The sequence below is a fragment of the Anomalospiza imberbis genome, chromosome 3 (assembly GCF_031753505.1).
Source record: "Anomalospiza imberbis isolate Cuckoo-Finch-1a 21T00152 chromosome 3, ASM3175350v1, whole genome shotgun sequence".
Classification (NCBI taxonomy): Eukaryota; Metazoa; Chordata; class Aves; order Passeriformes; family Viduidae; genus Anomalospiza; species Anomalospiza imberbis.
This window is the reverse complement of record NC_089683.1, coordinates 32,713,559-32,730,388: the sequence shown is the minus strand read 5'-3', so window position 1 is coordinate 32,730,388 and position 16,830 is coordinate 32,713,559.

Below are 16,830 nucleotides of genomic sequence, written 5' to 3'. Positions count from 1 at the left end.
GAAAGCACTTCCTTATTGACCCTCATTTCCTTATTGCAGCAAATGGACCATTTACAAAAAACTGAATGGTTCATGGCTTTCTGCATTTAGCATTCTGCTGTTTGCCAGGACATTTGCAATTGAATCAGACTTACTGAGCAGTTGACCTGTGACTGAAGTTGCTTTGATGGTGTCAAAACTCAGTGCTTTGCTGAATGCTTGCTGTTCTCTAAGCACAATATTGTCCTCGGTCACATGTTGACAAAATTTTCTGATGCTTCACCATCTCAAGATTGATGAGAGCAACATTCTGAGTCCTAGGCCACTTCACAGCATTCTGAGCATGGAGTAAAACCTGCATGTGAGAAGCTGATGTGAAGGGGTTGCTGCCAATTCCAATTCCTCCAATGGTTCCTTTCCCTACTGCTCTTTTATGGACACCCTTCCATGGGCATTTCAGAAAATGCTGCCCATCATCCTTAACATGGAGCACTTTGCTTTGACCTAGAAAGTTGTCTTGTACTGATTGTGGCTGCATTCGTGTACTGTATGATAAACCCACTACTCAAGTTTTCTTGTTGCTTGTCCTCACAAGAGAAATTAGGACCCTGGGCCTGTGTAAGGCTTTTTTCAGAAGCAAGACCTAAGACAGCAAATAAAATTATGTAAAACCTCTCCACTCAGGAAGTATGGATACTGTTCATGGGGGTGATGGTTGTCAAGACAAAGCACAGATGGAATACAGGAGTTAGCTTAACAGATGAGTACCTATGGAATAAAAGAGGGAACAGATAGAAAAGAGTTGAGCAGCAGAAGTTCTGTTTTGGCTTCTGTATTTTGTGTGGAAAGGCCTTCTGCCTGTCTGTGTGCAGTCTCTCCCTGGCACTGCCTGATGGTGTATATGAAGCACAGCATGAAGGCCCCAAGAACGTCCCCCTTCCTGGAAGTTCAGGTGACAGCTTGGAGGTAGTGTGGCCAAGGGTAGCCCCTTCCTTTGGTGAAATTTGAGTCAGACTCCCAGAGGGTGTTATGGGAATGGTCCATCCTGGACTGACCCTGCTTCCCATGGGAGATGCTTTTAAATTGAGCAACTACCAACTGGCCTGTGCTGTGCCCTGACATATCATGGGAAAGAAAAGTGACAAGGCTTGCATCTGGAGATCTGTTTCTCTCTAAAGGTGTGGGACTTTTTTGTTGATTCCTGTGGATTTTGTTTTGTTTTGTTTTTTTTTAGTAAGGAAAAAAGACCAGTTACATTTTCCACAAATTGTAAGGAAAAAATTGCACTCAGCTTATTTTCATATAATGCCAAGCTGGTGTGCTTCAGCATGGAGAAATTATGATCTATTTAACAGCACTATTTATAATATCACCTGATGTTTTCAATCAGCCAGTTTTGCACAAAGAAGAAAAATTTTTCAGAAAAAAAAACTTGGGAATTAAAGCCCTGTGAATTTTTTCAGACTCCTTACTCAGAGCAAATTCATGTAAAATTGCAATTCTTCTGTCTAATCTCTTCGGTTGCTGCTGACGTGTCACATTAGGAGCAGAGTTTGTTAGAGATTGCCGAAGTAGCTTCTCATAACTTGCATTTCTGTAGTCTTTTGGTAAGTTGAATGCCCACAGTTGCTGAGAAAGGAGCATTTGTCATTTCTGGACTGAGGAATTGTTAAGCTTAGATCCAGCAGTCCTGATTTTGCTTCATGGCATGTACATCCCTTTGGGGGTTGACAAATTAGTGTTGTGGACTTAATGAGTTTGGGTTCTAAGCAAATGCACACTAAAGCACCACCTATTCACTGTGTTTAGGCAGTTCAGGTGCCTAAACTTGACTTCATTAAAGTCTACACAAAGCAAATAGACCACAAAAAGTGTGCTACTTTTACTGAACAGAAAACCTTTATAGGTCACAGTTAATGTGCAACTCATGTTTCTGGAAAGAAACATGGACGTGGCAGCAAAGGAAGATGTAGGTCTCAGATCAGCTAAAAATCACTGAAGATAAGAAGGTGATTTATAGCAATTCTATTCTCTGAGGGTTGAAGACCCTTAAATCAAAGTCTGGTCATACCTCTCCAGCCCTGGAATGTTTTTGTTTTTTTTTTTTTTTTGAGAACAGGTAAGTTTATAGCTGGCTATATTTCAGTAAATAATCAAAGATCCCAAGTAATCTTCTAAAGTTTCTCCAAGATGCTTTTGGTTTTATTTTGTGTTTGTTTTTTGTTTGTTTTGTAAGTAGGGAAAATTTATTTTTGTTGAGTCAAGTTTTCTTCCTGACTACTATTGACCTGTGTGGAGAGGAAGATTTACCCCATATCCATGTTTAGATACAGCTTTGTAGCATTTTACTTCACATTCTTAGGATGTACTTTAAAGATGTTGGTGTTCTGAGTTCCTGTGACAGTTTTTATTTCATTTCATCACCCTTATGGAACTTGAGCTAAGCCAATTCCCAGAGAAAAGAAAACATTATTTCTACATAGGATTAGCTGTTCATTTTGGGAATTTCCAGTTCCTGCTCTGGAGAGTATGGTAGTTATGGGTATGTATAATCCCTTCTAGATAGCCTAAGGTTGAAGTTTTCTCTGCCTAAAAGTGAAGAGGAAAAAGACAAAATTATAACTAAGGCATTTATAGAAATAATGAGTCAAACCCCAACAACAAAAGAATGAATGAAATGTTAAGTTCCTAATTTGGATTAGCTGCTTGCTGTGTTTGAGGTACTAGGGAAATGTTTCAGTCACATGCTCTAGTTACAGATGAAATTCCAGCCATTTTTGGAGCAGGAATTCCTGTGAGTATTTTGAATACACATATTGAGTCTTGCTGAGGTGGACCTATCCTTTATTATAGAAGCCTTCATAGTGCTGTGCTTTGCATTAGTGGCTGTAACTGAGTCAGCAGGATGGCAGTGTTTTGGGCACTGCTGGACACACAGCATCAAGGCTGCACCTCCAACCCCAACCACAGAACAGTGGGCTGGCAGTAGGTGACAGGCTGGGACAAGACACAGCTGAGACAGCTGACACAGTGGAAGCAATATCCTATTCCATGTGAGGTCATCATGGCAATAAAAGCTAAGAGAAAGGAGGAGGAGTGGCACACTTGGTGTTACATTTGTCTTCTAGTACAACTGCTTTGTGGGCTGGGGCTGTATTTCCTAGGAACTGTTGGACATCACTTGCTGATTAGAAGTACAGAATAAATCCTTTTGTTTCCCTTTGCTTCCATATGACACCTTTGCTTTTCTGTTATTAAACTTTACATTGATCCAGAAGATTTTTATCTTATTTTTCCCTGTCCAGCTGAAAGGGGGAGGTGATAGAATGGCTTGTAGGTGACCTGGTGGCCAACCAAGGTCAACCCAACACGTTTTGTAGTGAAATAGTTTTAGTTTAATCTCAAAGTGTTGCAAAGCATAACTAGGTATGTGAGATACCTTCAAGTAGTTCCAGATAGGAAGACAATATAAATCCCCCGTTCTCTAAAATTACTCAAATACTATATTTAGGAGAACACCTTTCTTTTTTCTGTGCTTGAAATGTCTTTCTAAATTGCTGGAGCATTTGGCAGAACAAGAGATCCAGCCTAGAAACTTAAACACTTCTTGTTGCAAGCAAAGGTCTTTAATGAAGTTATTTTAAAATTCCCAGGGGCCCTCATTCTGAAGAACTTCACCTGCCTCTGTAAAAGGAATTTATAAAAACATGGGATTGAAGTAGTATAAAGTGAATGGTTGTTTTTCCAAGTTTAAAGTGCATTTTTGGTTGCTCATCTAGAAGTGAAAATTGACTTTATTAAACCTTTTCATTGGTACATTAAGCTTCATAAAGAAAGTTTTATATAAGTCACAAATTTCCAGACATTGTGTTATGTTATGCTATGTTACATTATGTTATATTTAGAACCAATCTAAGTTTTCAATCAGTTTAAATTTGCAAACACACTTCTTGAACTTAGAAAACATTTACACATTACAAGGTTAATTCATATAAGTAAAAAGAATACAATACATTATTGTTCTATTATTTGAGTGTGAGAAACACACATGATGGGCCCTATAAATATAGACATAATTTGCAAAGATAGTTTAAGATCCAGGCTGTTGTTCAGTGAGATTCAGAAAAGCACTTTAAAAATTGGTTCATGGTCTTTAAGATCGATTATGATATATAAAAATAATTTATATTATGATATATAAAATTCATATGAGGTATTTTTGAAAAATGTATATTCTAGAGACATGTATCAGAAAATATTTTGTTCTTTGCTGTGTGCAGTACCTTTTTAGCTAACACATGGGAACTAAAATGAGTTCTAATCCGAGGTGGAATTTTTTTTTAACTTTCAGAAAATTATGTGTACCTCCATCTTGAGATGGTTCATTGAAAGAGGTAGACTGTCAGTCTTTCAGGTCTTGTTATTGTGATTAATAACACTAGGATAACCAGATGTGGCATTTTTAGATGAATAGACAACATAAATAAGGAAGAACTAATTATTATATTTAATTAATATTAACCATTACATGAAAACAATAACATAATGCATCAGTAACTGAATATCAGTGTATAGAAAATTGATTTTTACTCATTTTCATATTTCATTAAATATATATGACTTTTGGGTGGAAGAGGGAGAGGTCCTTCAAATTCCAGCAGCTAAATCTATCTGAGTAATATTTTTCAAGCACACTCGGTGGAGAGCAGAGCCCTGCAAAGTAGCTTACAGAAAGGGGAAGCTTCCCCTGCTGCTGGGCCATGGGAGCTTCCCCAGCACCACAGGGAGGAGAAAAAGTCTAGCAATACTTTGCTGCATTGGTTATGATGCTGGGGCAGGTCCAAGTTTAGTTCTGCCTGCCTAGGATGTCCTCTGGCATTTCCCAACAGAAAATATTCCATCAAAACCAGGTCTGATAAAAATTTGCCCACCTACTTCTCAAAAAATACCTCATCATCTCCCTCCATGACCTGTTCCAGTGCTGGGCCTCTTGTGTTTTTCTTGCTCCATCTCCTGAATTTCTGGTGTAAATCTGTTTTGCTTGATCCTTTATCCAGTCATCCTGGAGAAGAATTGTCCACAAAGAAAATCAAAGGGTCAAGAATGCAGCACTAAGGTGTGAGTTAAAAAGACAAATATGAATTTTTAGAAATTACTCAGGAAGAAAAGTAAGAAGTGTTCTCCTGTTTTTAAAGGTGTTCAAGGTATTGTGAATGTCCAGAGGAGGGCAACTAGGTTGGTGAGGGGCTTGGAACACAAGCCCTGTGAGGAACAACTGAGGGAGCTGGGGTTGTTTAGTCTTGAGAAAAGGAGACTCAGGGGTGACCTTATCACTCTCTACAACACCCTGAAAGGTGGCTGTACTCAGGGGGGTTGGTCTCTTTCTCCAGGCAGCAACTGACATAATGAGAGGACACAGTCTTAAGCTGCACCAAGGGAAATATTGGCTGGTTATTAGGAAAAAGTTTTTTATGGAAAGAGTGATAAAGTTCTGGAATGGTTGGCCTGGGGAGGTGGTGGAGTCACCATCCCTGGATGTGTTTAAAAAAAGGCTGGATGTGGCACTCGATGCCACGGTTTAGTTGTGGTGTTGGGGCATGGGTTGGACTGGATGATCTTAAAGGTCTCTTCCAACCCAGTGATTCTGTGAATTCCATTTCGGTGTAATGGGCTGGTTAATGATCTCTTCAGAGCAAAGGTTATGTGATATTGAAGTATGTTCATGTCCCTCTGCACCAATCAGACATGAGATCCTAAAGACAGTAAGACAAGCTCAAAGTGAATGGAAAGTTGGGTGCTCTCCTCTCTCCCCAAATTCAAGAACAGTCAGACTACCACAGAATTTCACTTCTGGCTCCTGCAAAACAGCTTATAAATGCATTTTCACAAAACAGTGCCTTGGAGTTATTGTTCTTGTCCACTTTCTGTTATTCTTGTAGATCTAGTTTCAACTGGATGTATTGAAGTGCAGCAGGAAAAGGTAGCTGGTGACAACCAAAGAAGACTCAGCAATGACAATTGATTACTCAGCTTTCTAGTGCCTGAAAAGAATTTCAAAGGCAGTTCTACCCTTATTCCCTTCAGAAAAAGGCCTGGTGTGTCTAATAAGATACCACACTTGGAAAGAGATTAGTTAGACCAGATTAAAATCTAATTGTCTTTATAAGTCACTTAGTCATTTGTCTCAAACAATGGAAGACACAAAATTGTAATTAAGGCTTCCAACTCATGGCAAGATAAAATGTACACCATGACAGCAAAGCAAGGGGTTGAACAGTGTAGCATGTCATAAAGTTGTCACCTCAGAGAGAGACTATTGTTCCCTTCCAAGCCTGGGAGCTGTTCTCTAATTGACAAGGAAATTAGGAAAAGATGATGATTTTAGAGGCAAATCTGCTTTTCTTCTCGAAATGTCAAATTTATCTCAGGTAACAGTATCAACTTAGCAGAAGAGAACACGGGTAAAGAACTTCAGCTTGAAGTGTGACCACATCACCCAGCAGTGACCTCCTGGGTCACACCAAGACCAAGCAAACCCAAAAGCTGGGTAAACATATGTTTTTTATTCCTTGAAGACTACCTGGAGGTATTCTCCAGACTGAGAAGGCAGGATTTGACTGCATATCTAGGTGATTAGGTGACTGGCAGTCTGGCCCCAGCAGTTGTCTCTGTGCCTGCAGAGACCAGTGATACAGCCTGGGTGCAGTCCTAGACACAGGAGTGACTATGTGTGGGGCAGGGTGCCCCTCCATCACCTTGCAGCATCACATTTTTACCAGAGCTGAATCAGCCTCTGGCAAGGCATGTGGCTGGGCTGACAGGAGCATGGGATTGCCACAGACACAGCCGTCTGTGTACCCAAGTGGTGCAAGTTTTGGCTTTTTATCTCCTGCAGAGAAGGAAGGATATTTACTTCCTTAGCAGAGGAACTCAGTAGGTCCATCTATCCTTGAGATGCCTGAGAGACAGAAATCTCTGTACATGTAGTAGGTTCCCCACCTAATTTCACTCCATTAAAGGGTTTATCTGAGAGGACAGAATCTTTCCTGATGGAAATTGCAGTGGAGTTCAGTGAGTGTGTCTTAGCTGTCAGGTGCACATACCAACCACCAGGCTACAGCTTGTTTAGAAATTAGTTTATTTCAGACTGCAGTTTCTCATGACAAAGCAATGTGTTGCAAAACTCTTTTGAAATATTCTTGCCCTGTGCTTCTGTCTCTCATCCCTCCCCCAAACCTTCTCCCTGTTCTCATCCCTGTGTACTTTCTTTCCAACTCTGCTTCCTGTGGCTACACTGTAAATTGGATCTATTGATTTTGATTTGAAATAGCCTCTCTTTCCTTTAATGACTTTCTTTAATTTCTGCCTTATTTTTGAGCTGGGTAATTTCCTGAGTTACACGCCACACAAGCAGCTATTCTGGTCCCACAAAAGAGCAATGGCACTCAGCACCAGGTAGGAGTGAGCTGTAGGGTGTGAATATCTTAAAACTCCTGGATGCTTCATCTTTTCAAACCTTAGCTCAAGTCTTTCTTATTAAAGTTGCTCTTCTGGGCATAAACTAAGTACAGATTGAAAAGCAGTATAAAAGCACATTAAAAATGACATTCTTGTCTACTGTTTTGGAAGCTCCCTGGGTGATGATGGATTTCCAGGCTTGATTTACAATGATTGGAACTGCTGGTTGAAAAGAGGAAGAGTCCTCCCTATACATCACATCTGCAAATGGGAAATATGCAGTCTAATCCTCAAAAGCAGCAGCAGGCAACAAAACTGTAATGCTGTAAGTCAAAAAGCAAAGTAGAAAATAGTCTTTTTTTCTTTTTGCATTGCTGGGGATACTGCCTTGTATTTTCCTAGACTTTCTTGGAATGATACGTTTGTTTCACAAGAAAGGAAGAAGAAGGGAAACATGTGGTTGGGATTCAGTTCAAAACCAAGGTATCTGAACTACAGTTTGTACAAGTAGGCATTAGCCAGGAGATTAGGTTCGTGTGACAGTCGATGCAGTCATTCATGCCTCTAAAGCAGTTCACCTCATCCCAGGAGCAGCTGCTTGGGGTGAGACTCAGTTTCCTGAGCACAGGCTTCCTGTGGTGCTTGTGATGCCCAGGAGATCTGCGCAGGGCAGGCAGAAAGGGCAGGCACAGCAGATATCCACGCTTTTGTGGCAGCAACTGAAGACAAGAAAGATCATTCACAGCATCTAAAATTACACTGGACATCTCTGTTTAGGCTACTGAATCTTACTGTAGCAGCTAGTCAGCTAAATAACTTTACAATTTCAATATTTGGTTAATAGCTTGTGTCCTAACTTTAGTAGGGTCTCACCTGGTCATATCTGAATCCCTGTACATAGATGTATAAATTAAGATGCCTTACTCTCAGCTGAATCCCATTCTATTTGTCAAATCAAGTAAACAAGCAGTTATTTTTAGAAAAAATCAAATGTGGATTAATGTGAATACATTTTTATATATATGGGAGCTCTGCTGATAAATTGAGACATCAACCCTGTTGTAGGTTGGGTTGGTTTAGTTAGGAATTTAGGAATTTTAATAAATATTAGTTAGGTTGGTTCTCTGTACCCCTATTTCCCCTCACAATGGTCTGCACCAAGCTGTGTACCACGGGAGCTCTTACATGTCAATCTTGTAACCACTCCCTGCTTCTTCACAGAAAGTTCTGTGCCAATCACCCCACCTTTGCAATGCTATTTGTCCCAGAGCACTGTACCCACCTCTGATATGTTCCCATAGGTTGTTATGTTCTGTGTCACTCCCCTGTTGTCTGTCCCTATTGGGCGAGGGGGTTTTCCACCCCTGTCCGCCCACCCCCTATATAACTCAATGCTTTCTCTGTCCCGTCGCCATTTTGCCTTGCGCGGCGCCGGGAACAGTTGCTCCGACCACCGCTGCGACCACATGGGAAATAAAAGTCCTCAGGCTCGTCGGCAAAGTGTGCCTCTCTCGTCCCTTTGTTTCCTCTCAGTGTGAAGCTACCAAAGCTGCTAACCCACGCTGGGACACTTCGCAACCCTGGAGTGCTCATCCATGTGGCAGCTACAGTCTCTGCAAGGGCAGTTCTAGCTAGGCTTTCCTGCTGCCTGAGGCCATAGCGGGTAAAAGCCACACAACCCATTGTGATATCTCTGGGAATGAACAGATTTGGCAGTGTCTCTGTGCAGTTCTGGTCCTAAACATGGACATCTTGGACTTTGGCACTTAGGGAACCATATGAGACTCAGCTCTTATTTTGTGCATCTGGCTAAAATGAGTAATAAATGACAAGTGGTCAAAACCAGAAAATAGGCATGCTGACATGAATGCCTGTGGTCTTACATTCCTACAATGATCTTCCTAAAGAAAAGCCTCTTTGCCTATATGAATGCATAAGGAGAAAAGTTGAAGGAAAAATCTCCCCTAATCCATTCAGAAAACATACAGCAAATGCAAGATATTATATTTAATTGTGTATTTTAATGTTTCAGCCTTTCACCCAGATACAGTGAAATGTTCCAAAGTTTGAACATATACTTTTTAGTATAAAAATAATTTTCCCATACTGTGTAAGAGTAGCTAAAAACCTCCCATATTTCTAGCACAGGGCACATTCCCCATTTAACAGCTAAGTGGGCAAAAATATGAAACAATAATGAGTGTTCTGAGGAAATTTTCTAAATTGGATAAAAATAGTATTCCACTACCATTTATTTCACTTTCTTTGTTTGTCACTGCTTAGTGTTAGATTAATTCAAGAACTTTTTTTCAAAGGTGCAGCCCAAGGAAAGTATTTATGTCAAAGCACTGTGACTTGTTCCTTTAGCTGATTGAGATTGACTGGAGGAAGTATGTTTAAAACATGATGAACCACTGGATGTCTAGTCATAAGTAGAATAAATGATGGTGGCACTTATATGCTGGGCATTAGTCTGGGCATTACTGCAGAATTTCTCCTGTTTAATTTTTTTTTTTTTTTTAACCAGAAATTAGTTATTCTGGTGCCTATTTTTCATTTGGACAGTAACAGGCTTTGATGGCTAAAATGAATATTTTCTTTGAGGTTTATATCTGATACACCACCTTATCAAGAAGAAAAGAGCTACTGGTCTACTCACGGAAAAACTGTTGGCAAAAGCAATGAATGATGATTTCTCTTCCCTTCTAATATTGATCAAAGTTGCCAATAAAGAGGTGCTTTATTTCACCGCTCTTAGAATTTGAGCTTCTCCCCATCCTCCTCAATTCCTCAGATTTCCTTTAATCTATCTTTAGCCTCAGACAATGTTTCTGGTTTGGAGAAGAAAAGCCCTTTCAGTATTGCACTTCCAATGGGGGAACTTGAGTCCTCAGACACCCTATTCAAACTGATATTTCAGGGCAGGCCAGAAGTGAAGAAAGAGAAAAGAAATAAATCACTCTAGAGCAGAGGAAATTACCAGCACAACACAGAAGTACTTGAAGCAAGAGGAATAAATTTTCTTTTGATCTATTGTTGTTAGTATGTAGTCCCTGAATAAAATGAGTAGATTAATTGTAAAATAGCCCATAGCCCATTCACAGATAATGAACTAATTATGAAATCTTTAAAGAACATACCCTTGCAGATCAGATGACTGCAGGGCTTACTGAGGCACAGCTGCTTCTGATTTGACAATAGATAAATCTTGTTTGCAGTAAACTGATGGACTTCTCAAGCTGCCACGTGGCTTTTGTGTAGCCCACAGATTTTAAAACTAGTTCAATGTTTGCTATTTAAAAAATGCTCATTCTTTAGTACTGCTTGAAGTGGCGTGAGCAGAAATGGAAATGAGAAAGAGGTTTGTGTGACCAACTGCCTTGCAGAGCCAGCATGTTCCTGCCATCTCTGAAGAGTGCAATTATTCTTATCTCAAGAGTGGTGACTTCCACCTTACTAAAATACAGTTGCAATGCTTCCTTAGCTTATTCACACTAACAGAAGTTCTTCAATTCCCTATTAAATTCTCAGAGCTCTTAAAATCTGATTTCTGGTGTAAGTATTTTATGGAAAGTGAGTCTTGATGTTAGATTCCAATACTTATTTAAAAATTGCTGATTCTTTAGCTCTACCAACTTGTGAAACCTACACATTGGACTATTGCTAGACACAGATTAAGAGAATTCATTAAAAAATATTGAACCAATAATTCACTGACATTTCTTGCTGTATTTGCCTAGCTCTATTAGTTCCTAAATCTTTAAGACCTTTTTAAACATGTGGAGTGAGACTGAGAAAATAAAATGAATCTATTCTAATGGAGACATTTGTCACCGAGGCAGATCTGCAAGCCTGAAGTTAAAGAACAGATACCAGGAAATTGAAGACATTCCCATAAAAAAGTTAAAGCCTATGGTCACAAGATTCATAAACTTAACCAGCCAGTCAAGAGCAGTGGATGGCCCAGACCTCATCCAACTCTGTTTGTCTGAGCAGTGAGCTGGAGCAATGATGATAGCTGAAGTGCTAGCAGTCTGAAATACAGAAATGCTGAACATCAGGAATAATTCTTTCCTGAATAAATGCCATGGGAATGGCTCAAAACCCATGTAGCTTCTTAAAATACTCATCAGTTACCTAAAGGTCAGAAAAAAATATCCTGAGGTAACTGTACCTGAGTCAAGTGCTTTCTGACCTTCAAACTTCAATAGATACTTGGAAAAAACAGAAAAGAAATGGTATGCTCAGAAATGGTGTACCTGAATGATGAAGGACAAATTTTCTGTTGGTGTAGATGAACTCGTGTTGCTGATTATTTTATGTGATACATAAACTTTTAGGCTTCTTTTATTTACAGCATAAATTGTATCTAGAAGATGTGTTTCTAAAACATGCTGTCTCACTTTGTCAGAATATGGAATATATATTAAATGTAAATTAATACATAATACTTATGTGTACTTGAAAATATAGATAAGACACCTTTCTCCTCTGCTTCATATCTCTGCCTCTATTTCCTATTATTACTGTTGGTCTTTTCAAGTGTATATGAAACAATATCCCAGGGAGGTTAAGGAATCTGTACTAACACCTGCTTTTCAAGTGGAGTACCTCCCATATAATAAATCATCAGCATCTCTATCATGAAATATTTTTCATAACATAAGATAATAATTTCTAGTAGTGTAAAAATGATTAATTGCAGAGCTATAACAAAGTGACATGTTTTCATTCTAATGACAAAAGTGGCATGCAAATAATATAGTATTACTGGTTATACAGAATATAGCACTATTTGGAAAATACTCATTCACAGAGCCAAGTGCTCCTGCTTTCACTAGTAGAGGACAGCAGCAATATATATTCATAGCTGTACTCAGAATTGCTGGCATTCAGCTGCTGCCATCAGCATCGGCAGATAAGTGCTTTTTTTCTTTAAGCTGATAATTTTTACATTTGAAGGGGCAGAAGTGAGAAAAATCAGGACTGTATTAATAGGATGAGAAAGAAAACCAAAAATGTGGCCACTAATAGTGTGCAAACACTGTCCTATTGCTCTAGGGATAGCAGCCTCAAATGAATAGGCACATTTAAGTTTTAAATTAGAGGAAACAGGCAATGGGCTACATTTTTTGTGAGGAAAGGTGATAAGAGGAGGACAAACATATTTAAAAACCCTCAGTAGTTGATTTTTAAACAAATGTAACGGTACATGGAAGATGGGATTATAAACGGTAAGAAGCATGTCAAGTCCAGTTTGTTATGTAAGAAATGAGAAATAATGATAACAAGATAAAAGCCTTTAAGGAACCATAATTTCTGATTCTGGATTGTGCAAGTTGTGGGATTTATTGATTAAGACTAATAGTGTTTTTCAAATTATCATTTATTTCCATATGAAGGTACCCCTAAAATATTGCTTTCCCAGAACTTTAGAAACTCTTGTTCTGTATGTGGTCTTGTGACCAAAAATGACACTCAACATCCACTTGAAAATAGGGACAGAGGCACAGGAACGGTGATAACAAATCTTCATTTCAGGAACTTCACCCACAAACTTTCTTCACTTGGCTTGAGAAAAGATGTGCTTCACTGCAGTGGCCTAAAGGGTGACAAACAGGTCTACACAGAGGGGAGAGAGACCCAGAGCAGCCCTCATCTTTCTTCCTTCTTCATGCTCTTTCCAGAAGCACCTTGCTAGCCCAGTCCTTGAAATTTTCATTCTATAGAAAAAGACCCCATATTTTCTTCCACCTATTAATCTATTCACCATGCCTTTAAATCTATGATGGAAAAAAAAAAAAAACCAAACATAGACATGGCCTTTTTTTCAGATCCCATAGAAAATTAATCTATTCCAGCTCTGTCAAATGGACATAAAAAATAGGAAAAAGAAATAGCAGTGATGAGAGTTGAAAATGTGACATTCTGGGAGACAAGACATAGCAGCCATCCTGGCTTTCTGCTGGTCCTGGTCCTTGCTGCAGCTGACTGGACAGTTCAATAAGTAGGAGATTTGGGAAATGTCATGTAAGCTTTTTCCCTAATAAGCATAAAAGGTGTCTTTACCTTTCTCTCAAAGGTTACATTTGATGAGCTAAAATACCCTTCAAACACAGAGCAGTAGCTATTTCTCAGCTCTTATTTCCTCCCAACTTTCATATGTCTTTTGAGAATAAAGTATTATATTTTTTCAAGAACAGTAGAAACTTTGCAATGGAAAAATGCCATTTAGACAATCACATCTTTGTGCCCAGAACATAGCCTGTGTCCTTTCTTTCAACTCGCTGTACATTTGCTCAGAAGCTCATCTTACTGTCTTTTCAAAGAAGTGAATACCTCTATTTCAGTGAGTCACTGTCAGTTTATTTCATGACTCCTCTGATGTATATGAAAAATTGATTAGTTTAGACTGTGCGTTAGATTAATAGATTTCAATTCTTACTTGGAATTTCATACTGTAAAACTGAATTTTCTCTTAGTAATATATTCTCCTGTAACATGTTTGATCACCTTCTAGGACAGAGTATGTACATTCACTTGAAGCTACTTAACCTTCACAGTGCTGGGGAGAAAACTACAAAGGACATGTTTGCCTATATAATAACATATTTTAATCTCTGAAGTCAACTGTTAGTAGGTGAGGGAAAGTCTGTGGATGCTGTCTATTCAGACATCAGTACAGTGTGCCCAGGTGGCCAAGAAGGCCAATGCCATCCTGGCCTGTATCAGCAAGAGTGTGGCCAGCAGGACCAGGACCAGACTGTCCCTCTGTACTCAGCACTGGTGAGGCCACACCCTGAGGGCTGTGCCTAACTCTGGGATCCTCAATTCAGGAAAGACACTGAGGTGCTGGGGTGAGTCCAGAGAAGGGCAATGGAGCTGTGAAGGGTCTGGAGCACCAGTCCTATGAGAAGCAGCTGAGGGAGCTGAGGTTGTGTAGCCTGGAGAAAAAGAAGCTCAGGGGTGACCTCATTACACTCTATAACTGCCTGAAAGGAGGCGGTAGCCAGGTGAGGGTCAGTCTCTTCTGCCATGTCTCAAGTTCAAAGAACAGGAGGAAATGGGCTTAAGTTGTGCCAGGGGAGGTTTAGATCAGAGGTTAGAATTTTTTTTTTCAGTGAAAAAGTGGTTAGGTGTGGCAAGCACATTTCTTTCTCTCTCAGGATTTTTTCATAGAGCAGCACAGAGGAAAGAAAGAAAAAACAATTTCTATTTCTTCTCCTTGTTTTTCACATGTGGAATGTGTTTGGAGAATTGTTTACCTGGGGTGATTCCTTGATTGGATTGTGGTGATAGTTGTTTGAGCCTGATGGCCAATCAGATCCACCTGTGTCTGGACTCTCGACGGAGAGTCACAAGTTGTGAGTTAGTTAGATATGGTAGTTAGAAAAAGTAGGTTTGTAGTTTTAGTATCCCCTTTGAATAGTATATTAATGTATTATAGTATAGTTATAATAAAGAAGTCATTCAGCCTTTTGAACTGGAGTTGGACATCATAATTTCTTCCCACCGGGTTCACCTGTGTTTACAATAGTTAGGCATTGGAATCCAAGTTACCCAGGGAAGTGGTAACCCAGGTATGTCTCTGGACATGTTCAAGATGTGTCTGGATGTGGCACTTGTGGATATGATTGAGAGGTGATTATGGTGGTGCCACGTTCATAGTTGGACTAGATGATCTTGAAGATGTCTTCCAGCTTTGATGATTCTGTGTTTTGGTGATGCTGTGTTTTTTAGAAAGTCCAATTTTCTTCATTGGCTATGAATGGATAACAATATCTATATAGAGATATCAGTGTGGAAAAAGTCTAGATTAGGCAGATAGATCTTGTCTTGGTGCCTAAATATGTGAGAGCAATTTTTTCCTGTTCTGGTAATCTCAGAAGCATTTAGAATCACTTGTGGCCTTTCACTACAGAAAGGTGTTTAAATGACAGACTTTTTACCGAATCCTGTAGTGATAGAACAAGGGACAACAGTTTTAAACTCAAGGAGGGTAAGTTTGAATTGGATATAAGGAAGAATTTTGTTTTACAATGAAGGTGGTCAAACATTGTAACAGGTTGCCTAGAGAATTTGTGGATGCTCCATCTCTGGAAATGTTCAATACCAGGTTTAATGGGGCTCTGAGCAACCTTAACTAGTGGAAGGTTCCCTGCCCATGTCAGGGAGGTTAGACTAGAGGATCTTTACAGGCCTTTTTCCACCCAAATGATTCTATGGTTCTATGATCATCTGATTGCTTCTCTTTCTCCTGTAGGTCTGTCCAGATTCCTAGGAAGACATGTTAGTACCATGGAGAGGTGCCAAGTTGGGGTAGGAAACTGAGCTCTGTTGGAAGGGATAAGGGGATTTGGTGACACAGGATCTCCAGAAGCAGACCTTCCTCCAGCTGAATATCTTGGAAGGTCACTGCTTCCACACCATCCTCTGCTAGGAAACACCTTCCAGAATTACGTGACTCCGTTGCTTCTTCTGAAGCCTGGACACAGGCAAGATTAGTGGGGTTTGTGATAGGGAGGCCAGGGGCAAGCTACAGGAGGCCTAGAACCCAGTGGGGAACAGAAATAAGTTTTTGGGAGGGTGTCTGACCCCAAGCCTGCATGGTTCCATCTGAGCAGTCTTACTCATCTATACAAGCCATAGTCCCTTTTGCTTCCAGTCATCCCAGCTGTGCTGATGTGACATTTCCCAGGCAGCTGCACCACCTCAGCCCAGCCACAGTGTCCAGCTGTGTTGGGTACCAAAGCAGTCTCCAGAGCTTCCGTGGGTGCTCCTGCTGGAGTCCAGATGCTTACATTACTTGTAGGTGCCCATGCATGGTTCTGGCCTTTAGTGCATTATTGCCCCTGCGGACAGCAAACCCAAGGCAGGTAAACTGCACATTTCAGGAAGGAAATGCTAAAGTTTTCAGGCTGGAGTCTGAAAACTTTAGAGACTTTAGAGATTTTGGCTGTTATTTCTAAGGGAAAAAAAAAAAAAGGAAAAGGGGATATACCAATTGTCCCCACACAGAATATGAGTGTAATTAGAAAAATCTTGAAACACAGTATGCGGTTAAACAAACGAGGTATTCTGTCATTGTGAGGACCCTTCTCTGTTTTATGTAGTGAGTAGTAAAAGTTGTGTATGAGGAGTAGGAATGCTAATGGTAGCTATTCGTCCATGCCCTTTTCAATTTGTGTCAGATTGTTATATTTATAGACACAAAATATTAATAAATCTATGTCAGAAGGTAAATTTTTCATATATGTTCGTCTGTGAGCTTTTAATAGTTCAGCAAATGAAATCTGAAACACCTCTCTGAGGCACAGAATAAATTTAATATAATTGTCAAATACTGAATAAAGTTGTAAAATTATTTATTGGAGGCACAAGGAGTTATATGGA